This window comes from Crocodylus porosus, unplaced genomic scaffold (assembly GCF_001723895.1).
Source record: "Crocodylus porosus isolate Cpor-Errol unplaced genomic scaffold, CroPor_comp1, whole genome shotgun sequence".
Taxonomy (NCBI): Eukaryota; Metazoa; Chordata; order Crocodylia; family Crocodylidae; genus Crocodylus; species Crocodylus porosus.
Genome location: NW_017728917.1, coordinates 30,134,197 through 30,144,100, shown reverse-complemented (window position 1 = coordinate 30,144,100; position 9,904 = coordinate 30,134,197). Strand labels below are relative to the sequence as shown.

Sequence of the window (9,904 nt, the reverse complement as noted above, 5' to 3'; positions counted from 1 at the left end):
AGAGCCACGCTCATGATCAGAGGTCAGGAAAACAGACCTTATGACAACAGGCTGAGAGCCATGGGGCTCTTTAGTCTGGAAAACCGCAGGCTCAGGGGTGATCTGATGGCCACCTGTAAATTTATTAGGGGTGACCACCAGTATCTGTTCACCAGAGCACCCCAAGGGATGACGAGGTCGAACGGTCATAAACTACTACAATACCATTTCAGGCTGGACATAAGGAAGAATTTCTTTACTGTCCAAGCCCCCGAGGTCTGGAACAGCTTGCCATTGGAGGTAGTTCAAGCACCTACATTGAACACCTTCAAGAGCAAATTGGATGCTTATCTTGCTGGGACCCTATGACCCCACCTGCCTTCCTGTGCTTTGGGTGGGGGGCTTGACTTGTTGATCTTCCAAGGTCCCTTCCAGCCCTAATGTCTATGGAACACCTTAAATTTATATTTAACTTTAAGCATGTGCTGTAACTATAGACATGGGCCACATACAGGTGAACCTTTCTACTGAAGAAATCGCTACTCTTTTGGTAGAAGCTAGGAGCATACAAGTGTTCATTCAGTTTCTGTAGAAGGAAACATGGCCCCTGTAGGAGACAGATCTTAGTTAAGACCTGAATGATCTTCCATGTGCAAGTTTTTCTCGCAAGACTGAAGGCCTGTATGCTTCTGCTAGACTCCTCTGTGAAGCATGAGCCTCCACTCTGGGGTGGCTCCACACTTCAAGCTTGGGAGAGACTTCTGCACAACTCATTTCTGATCATGGAGGAGTTCAGCCGTTGCTGCCCCTCTAAGCCATCCTGAGTCCAGGGATTTCAGTGTTGAGAACACAAAGGGGCATTGCTCTGCTGCTCCACTCCCCTCCCAGTCTGATACAGAACAGCAAGCATGTGGCTCTGCAAGTGCCGCATGGAGAAATTCCCCCCTGTGCAGTATTTGTATATATGCAGGGCTAACAAGCACACAGGTCATGGGGAGCTCCAGAGCTTCCCTGACATGGCATTTAAAAGTTCCTTGCCTCAGTAGGCCAATGGGTCACACAGCAGTAGTTCCATGTCCTCGGTTAGATAGGCAGCCACAAAGGCTTGAATGCTACTTGCCTGATGGTAGGGTCTGGTGCCTCTGGAACCCACCATGGAAGCCATGCCCCGGGCCAACATTGGCAGTGCCTGTGGTGGAGGAGGAAACTGGCTGGTGGATGGCATGTTGGCATGGGACAGTGGATCCCCCTCTTCCACGTCCCCCTGCCTCCACCATTCTGGCTCCCTGACTCTCTTCACCAGCACTGCCATCCATTGATTCAGGCTTTGGCTACTGCATATGCTCCCCTTCACCATCAGCTCACACACAGCTGCTAGGACCACAAGGGAACAAGCCATTTCCTAATGCCCTCCTTCAGCTGCCTCACCAGTGCCTACACATCTGGTAACAGCAGTTTGCCCCAGCCAGGAACATTGATCCCCTGGAACTTATCCATTTGGTTCTTAAGTTCCCTCACTACAGGGATCACCTAGCTAAGGAGGGCATCACCAGCACTGAGGCTCAGTGGCCTCAAGGAAGTGTTTGAGGACCACCAAGATCTGGGACATGGTTATCACTCAGATCTGAGAAATGGTATCAGCTCTGTTAAGGGGGCTGCTGATCCCAATCTCCCCAAGCAAGGCCATCTCATGGATGGCCTTCTGTTGCTCCACCAGCCTCTCAATCTTCAGGTATGTGGAGTTCCACCGAGTCTCCACATCCTGCATGATTTTTTGCTCCTGGTTGTCCCACAGCATCTTGCCCCGCTTGTTGCTTCAGTGAAAGTAGCCTGCCACCTTCCTGCATTTGGAAATGAGCTTGGTGGTGGTGCTGGCACCATCAACAGCAGCCCCGTCCCCCTCCAAGATGTCCCTGAGAATGAGGTGGAACTTATGTCTCACACATTTGATGCCAACCAAGTTTGCATCATGGACCACCTTGACCATATTGGTCCCATTATTGGTGACCATGAACCTGCAGATGAGCTCACCCTGCCCAATGAGCCACCCCTACACCAAGTGGTTCATGACCCCACTGTTCCAGGATGGCCTGCCTCTGCTTTGTGGGGACAGAAGCTTTGGAGCAAGAAGGGGACTTCATTTTGGGCATGCTCCCACTGGTGCCAAGCTGAGGAGGAACAAGGGCAAGGGGGTGGTGCCTGCGGAGATGCATTAGTATCCCCGTGGTGCTCATGTGTTTCGTTCCCTTGCCTCAGCTGGTTTTGGCTTGGCAGTGCAGGCAGATAGCATATGTGGAATCATCTGCCAGCTCAAAATGATCCCAGACCACACTACCCACTCACTTCTGGGATGCGGGTGCATGTGCGGATGCTGCCTTTTCCCCCTCCTCAGCAGGTAGAGGCACAGTAACAGGAGGAGCGGACTCAGCCAAGCCACTTGCCTCCACAACCTCTACCTCACCCTCCTCTGAAGTACCTTCTGGGAAAAGAGACCTGGCTCTAGTGGAAACGTGAGTGGTGTGGAGCACAAGCTCAAATGATTCCCCCTCCTTCCCCAGAATTTCCCTTGCTATGGCATTCAGATCCAGCTCAAGCTTCAGCTTTCTGTGGCACTGGAAGGCTCAGCATAGCAAGTGAAATGGGGGTGGAGGAGACTGGTGCTGCTGCTTGTTGTCATGGGGATGCAGACTCAGGCACAGGCAGTGGCACTGGCACTGCTCCCCCTCTCCTTGCTGCCTGTAGAACTAGTGGAAGCTTCATGTCTGCTCGTTGTAGCAAAGAGGCTGCATCTCAGTTGAGGGGGGCAGGACTTATGGCTCCCCCTCTACCCCCTCTTCCGCCCCTCCCTGAAGGCTTGCCAGCTGCCTTTCCAGCATGCTTCATGGTGTGTTTCATAATGTCTTTGCCTTGGTGTGCTGGAAAATCTGTATGTTCTTCTGTAGTGTAATCTGATTTATGTAATATATGTATATAATTCTATATGTATTTATGTAATATATGTATGCATTTATGTATTTATGTTATAAATAAAATATATCAATGTATGTTTGTGTTCCTATATAAATTCTATATTATAATATGGAATATATGTTGTGCTTCCCTGCACAGTGAATGGAATGCACACTGCGAAAGAAAGCACGGATTTCTTTTCTGGGGGAAAAGAATAAAAATAGACTAACAAAAACAAAAATAGGATTTTGGGGGAAGAATAAATTGAAAGGGATTAGTGACTATAATAATAAAATAAAAGGGTAAAGAAAACAAAAGGTATTGATGAATCTCACTTGCTAAGATAGCAAGTAGGAAATGAATTATAGCCTTTGTTGTCTGACACTGCTGAACTGCTGAAAAACACAGCTCAGTAACTGACCCCAAGGGAGAAAGCAGCTCAGTTCAAATAATGCTGCTTTTTATGCTGTTTTTACACCCCTCCCCCAGAGCAAGGGACTGGAATTGGAAGGGACCTCAGGGAAGGATCACAGTCACTGGCCAGCTACACAGTCAATATCAGAGCAGTCTTTCCCCCCTCTTTCCCCTCCCACTCCTTGCTATCTGTTTCCCTGCAAGCAAGCCTAGTTTCAGCTTTGAAACTGAAAGCATTTTGAAATTTTCAGAATGTTTCTATTGCCCTTGTTTCATTTGAAGGCTGTTTCGAAGCCTTTCCTTTCATTTCAATTTTGCTGTTCCGAGCTTGAAACAAGTTGAAACAGCATCAAAACAAAACAGCCAGCAAAATCTCGCACAGCCCAAGTGACCTTATGTCCTGGATTGACTGGGGCAGTCCTGGATTTCTCAGGTTGTCCCAGCATCCCAGCTGGTTGGTGCATATAAGTGCAGGGGTTTGGAGAAACTGCACCTCAAGCTGCAGACAAGCAAAACTTGTGACATGGTTGACACCGGGTGTGTTAAGGCACAGCAAGGTGAAAGCTGCAGGCCTGCTATCCCCTGCTGAGGCCACAAAGCATGCCAGCTGTCAAGGAGATTGGTGAAAGGGTTATGGGGCCCTGCACCTCTAGCTGCTGACAGGCAAAACTTGTGCCATGGGTGCTTGTGCAACTGTGTCTGTTCCGGGGCATGGGGAGTGAGGGAGAACTACTGCAGGCCTGGCTGCTAAGCTACCAATGAGTCATGATTCACTCAGGGACCAGCTCAATACACAGTACCTAGCTACTAGATAATGAGTTAATTAGCAAGGGTTAACACCTACAAAACCACAGACTAAGGAGAGGAAAGAATCAATACAGACAATCAGTTGCCCCAAGACAGAGATAGTCAGTTGCACAAGCACCCATGTCACGAGATTTGCCTATCGGCAGCTAAAGGTGCAGGGCCTCAGAACCCAGAAGCCCCTGCACCCATCTCCTTGACAGCTGGTAGGATTGATGCCTTCAGCAGGGGCCGCTACCCCTGCAGTTTTCAGTCTGCTGCACCTTCACACACACAGGGTCATCTGTCATGAGTTTTGCCTGTCAGCAGCTTGAGGTGCACTTCCCCCCAAGCCCATGCACCTATCTCCTTGAAACTTGGCAGGTTTCATGGCCTCAGCAGGGGCCACCACCCTGCAGTTTTCATCCCCCTGTGACGTAACACATATACGTGACCTGAGTTTTGCTTTCAAGAATTTGGGGTGTAGTTCCCCCCAATCCCCTGCACTTATCTTCTTGAAATGTGGCAGGCTTCATGCTCTCAGCAGAGGCTACCATCCCTGCAAGTTTTATTTAAATCAGACAAAAAACAACAAAGTTAAAGATATTTCATTGATTCCCCGTTATACCCTATGGCTGGATCGCCGAAGCAGCTCAGAAGCTTCAGAGCCACTTCAGCTGAATCGAAGTAGGAACCCAATCTGGAGCTCCAGATTGGTTCCCTGGCATCTGAAGCAGCCGGATCAGAAACTGAATCAAATAGCTGCCTATTCATACAGGCCTAAGACCATTAACAAAGGAGAAAGGGGTGTTAACACCTCTGAAGTGAGAGCATTTAGCAGGAATCAGTTAGATTATGATGAGACATGAAATCAGTTGACTCCCTCAGCCGGGCCTGAATAGAAATGCTGCTGTCCTGACATTTGTCTTTAAATTTGGGTTGAGCAGGAATGAAAATGAGATGTGATTGCACCACTCCACCTCCTGGATCTGCCCCTGCTGGACTCTGCCTCTCCCTTCATGTGGCTGCTGGAGGGAAAAGAAGGAAAAGAAGCAGAAACCACTTTACAGCATCATCCTGCTTCTTTTTTGGGTAGAAAAAAAAATAGATTCCCAGTTTAGGATAATGTATTCCAGTTCTGGGGAAAGGTGTGCAAGTTAATATGGTAATTTAAATTCTCAGTATATCATGCTTCCTATGTATATTTTTGTCATTTATTCCCAGAACCACTTTGTCATATATAGCTTTCAAGCCTCATTGCACAAAGAAAAAGCCAACTCTTTAAATGTCTATCTGTTCTTCTTTTTTTGGTAGGAATTACAATGGTTGACACTGAAATGCCATTTTGGCCAATGAATTTTGGAATTAACTCAGTGGATCTCTCTGCAATGGATGATCACTCCCATTCCTTCGATATAAAGCCATTTACAACCGTTGATTTTTCTAGCATTTCTTCACCACATTATGAAGATATTCCTCTTGCAAGAACTGACCAGACAGTCCTTGATTACAAATATGACATCAAGCTTCACGAGTGTCAAAGTAAGTAATTCCTTTTTACATCTCAGAATATTCCTATTTGAATTGCATAGTGCTTTAAGAAGTATGCCCTCAACAAAAGAGCTTTGTTTCAGACCTTTTGGAATAAGGGCCACATCTTTAGATGAAAATGTTCTTGAAGCTGTATTTAAAAAATTACCAAATCAGATCTCTTTCATCTAGGGCTGTGCGAAGCTTCAGGTAGTGATTCAATTTGGAGGAGATTTGGCCCAATTCGGTGGCCGAATCTCTGAATACAAATTGAATCAGGGGAGCAATTAAAAGGTCCAAATTGATTCAAAGCTCTCCGAATCTTTCGAAAAGATTCGGAGAGCTTTGATGCTTCGGACAGTCCCTGGTGGCTACAGCAGGGAGTTGGACCCGGACTCCATTCTGGTAAATGGGGGTGGGAGAGGGAGGGCTGGGCAATGGGGGAGGGGACCGTGGGGGACCCCTGTCAGCCTGCATCCCCTGCCTGCTCCCCCCATGTGTGCCCCGCCCACCCCAGCTCCCAGCATTTTTTTTTAAAAGCCCTAGTACTCACTGGGTGCTGCTGAGCAGGGGGACAATCCCTGCTGCCCCCCCACTGCCCCACTCTGCATGGAGGTCTCTGCATGGAGGTCTCTGGATGAACCCCCTGATCCCCCCCTCACTCCCCTAGGCTCCCTAGGGCTGCCCTGCCTGGGTCAGCTCTGGCCCTTTAAGACCAAAAAAACCAAAAAAAACCCCAAGACTCACCAACTCCTGCAGCAGCCTTGGGGCTTCCAGAGTCTCATGTGGATTGCTCCCGCAAGCAGGAACTGTGCGTCAGGGAGGGGATTCGGGGGGGGGGGGAGTTCTTAAAGGGCCACCACGGTGGGTGAGGGCTGGGGCTCAGATGGGGGGGCCAGGGGGCTCATGGCAGAGCCCCCCATGCAGTGGGGGGCAGCAGGGATCACCACCTGCCCGGCAGCACCCATTGAGTCAGGGCTTTTTTTTTAACAAGTGCTGGGAGCTGGAGCAGGCAGGGCAGCGATTGCCCAGCTGGGGGGGATGGCCCGGCTAATTTAGAGATTCAGCAGGAGCCAAATCTCTGAATCAGATTTGGCTGAATCAAATCAGGACAGCGATTTGAATCACCAAATCGAATCACTGTCCCCTCAATCAGCCGAATCCAAAGCGAATACTAGCCACTTCGCACAGGCCTGCTTTTACCTGATAAGAGGGCTAGCATTTCCATAGCATGTTACCTAAAAGTGAGGATCTCTTTTGTATCCTAAACTGATTAATGAAATCATGGCCTAAATCTTGTCTGTATTGGAGAAGTTTGTAGTAATATGACAATGTTGATTTTCCTAGTGTAGGGAAGCCCTTAAAATTTTATAGTTTACCTTTGGTATTGCTAGAGGATAGCAAAGAAGCCCCTAGTTTCTGAGTTGTCAGTAACACCTCAATTGAATGTTTCTCAGTCAGGTTTGGTCACCCTACTCCTGCTGAAAATCAGATTATTGACGTTCTGTTGCAAGACCAGCTAGAAGATTCTTTGACCTGATATTATTTTTATGTGTAGGCAGAAGCATAGCTAGGGCAGGGCAACCAGGGCTTCTGCAGCTGCATGATCGCACCAGTGGCAAGAGGCATCTGGAAGTTGCTGCTGCTCTGTTATGTCACAGGTGCCACGTGCAAGTAGCTGCATTGTTAAGTCTCTATTTGGGATTAAGTTCTTTAGCCATTTATTATAGCAAAGATAGTGACTTTAATTTTGCAAAATGAATAAAGAGAAGCTGTGCAGTTCCACTGAACCACTATTTAACCAAATAGGTGAAAAAACATTTTTATATATAAACCATTTCTTTGGTAGGAAATACCCATGAGGCTCTAATAACCCAGCATTGAAACAAATAGAATATAAAATCTTGATGCCCTCAATGAGGCAGCTTTCCATTAACATGACTGTAAAGACTTTGGGATTTGGTCTTTTCTAACATTCTAAAATATCAGAACGATTTGTATCTTATCTTGACATCCAGTTGTTGCAAAGAAGGTGAACTGCAGGTGTTCATAGCTTCATAGATTCGTAGATGTTAGGGTCGGAAGGGACCTCAATAGATCATTGAGTCTGATCCCTTGCATAGGCAGGAAAGAGTGCTGGGTTCAGATGACCCCAGCCACATGCCCATCCAATCTCCTCTTGAAGACTCCCAAGGTAGGGGAGAGCACCACCTCCCTTGGGAGCCTATTTCTGATTTTGTGAAGAAGTTCCTCCTAATGTCCAGTCTAAATCTGCTCTCAGCTAGCTTATGGCCATTATTTCTTGTGACCCCCATGGGTGACAAGGGGTCACCTTGGTAAGAAGAGCTTCACCAATTCCCTTCTGTGCCCCCACGATGAATTTATAGGCAGCCATAAGGTCACCTCTCAACCTTCTCTTGCGGAGGCTGAAGAGGCCAGGTGCCGTAGTCTCTCCTTGTAGGGCTTGGCCTGCAAGCCCTTAAGCATACGAGTGGCCCTTCTCTGGACCCTCTCCAGGTTATCCACATCCCTCTTGAAGTGTGGTGCCCAAAACTGCACGCAGTACTCCAACTGTGGTCTGACCAGCACCCAATAGAAGGGAAGTATCACTTCCTTGGTTCTGTTTGTCATGCATCTGCTGATGCATGATAAAGTACAGTTAGGTTTTTTGATGACTTCATCACACTGACAACTCATGTTCATTTTGGAGTCCACTAGGACTACAAGATCTCTTTCGCTTCCGTGCTACCAAGGTCATTTCCTAGGCAGTAGATGTGCTGGACATTTTTCCTTCCTAGGTGCAGCACTTTGCATTTCTCCTTGTTAAATTGCATTCTATTGTTTTCTGCCCATTTGTCCAACCTATTGAGGTCTGCCTGTAGTTGTTCCCTGCCCTCTGGTGTGTCCACTTCTCCCCACAGTTTTATATCATCCACAAACTTGGACAGAGTACACTTCACTCCCTCATCCAAGTCACTGATGAAGACATTGAAGAGTATTGGTCCAAGAACTGAGCCCTGCAGGACCCCACTACCCACGCCCTTCCAGGTCGATACCGACCCATCCACTACCACTCTCTGCATACGACCCTCTAGCCAATTTGCTACCCACCAGACTGTGTAATCATCCAAGTCACAGCCTCTTAATTTGTTCACCAGTATGGGGTGGGATACCATATTGAAGGCCTTCCTGAAGTCCAAGTAAACGATATCTACCCCTACTCCTGCATCCAGGTGTTATAAAAAGGTATTTAAAGACTTATTAAAACCATGGTCCTCCTGTTAAATATCCATGTTCATAATTATTAAATGAATATTTTTAATTTTTTGCTATACTTTATTGTCTGTCAACTGGTAAATTCTGTCCTTAACTTTGAAGGTTTGGAGAGTACCTGTTAACAGAATGAGTGTGGCCTTACTATGCACTCAGGGTTAGCAGAGGTCTTTAGATATGGGGTTATCGAAACTCCCACTATGCACGTAGAGGTGATTTTTTAGGATGGTATAGTGTTTGTCAGTCTGCAGTACCTCCTCAGACACCATCTTCATGTGTCAAAGCCTACATCTTTTTGTGATCTTTTTGTTACTAGATTTGTTGGCTTTTTTTTCCCTATTCATATGATTAGTGATCATGGGTAGAAAGATCAATGCTTTCTTTTATGGTCAACACTGTAGATTGTTGAAGATTTACCATATTTGTTTGTATTTACTGAGATGGTAACAGTAAGCTGTAAACAGTAAACAATTATACTACAAAAATCTAATAGAATCTATTATAATACATGTACAGTTAAAATCTTCACAAACATTTGTGTAAAAAATTAGAACTTTGCTGTTCGCCCTTTCAGTTTCATAAATTCAGAAACAAGTTCTTTAAGACAAAGTTTTCCTGCTATTTCATGTTCTATCGACATGGTCCAACAAGTCTCTCTTGCAGCATAGAAGAACGAAGGTATGTCTTTATCAATTTTAACTTTGAGAACCTACTCTCCCCACTAGCAACAGAAACTAGGAGAGTCAAGAGAATGCGGAAAGCAGTGAAGATGTTGGGAAAACTGTCAGTTTATATTCAGAAATAAATGTCAGTACATGTTTCATTGTTTCATCGTTTCATAGTTTCTAGGGTTGGAAGGGACCTGAGCAGATCATCTAGTCTGAACCCCTGCCATGGCAGGAAAGAATACTGGGGTCAAATGACCCCAGCAAGGTGTTCATCTAACCTCCTCTTAAACACCCCCAGGGTAGGAGCC

The 9,904-nt window shown here is 46.6% G+C and overlaps 1 long non-coding RNA gene across 1 annotated transcript in view; it reads left to right on the top strand.

The window, feature by feature from the left end:
- The window catches only part of LOC109311370, a 211,349-nt gene extending 204,012 nt beyond the window's left edge, over nt 1-7,337 (top strand). The window contains exons 3-4 of the long non-coding RNA XR_002101492.1: nt 5,440-5,667; nt 7,218-7,337. This is a non-coding gene — a long non-coding RNA (uncharacterized LOC109311370). The remainder of the gene's footprint in view (nt 1-5,439; nt 5,668-7,217) is intronic.
- Nucleotides 7,338-9,904: the final 2,567 nt, after the last annotated feature.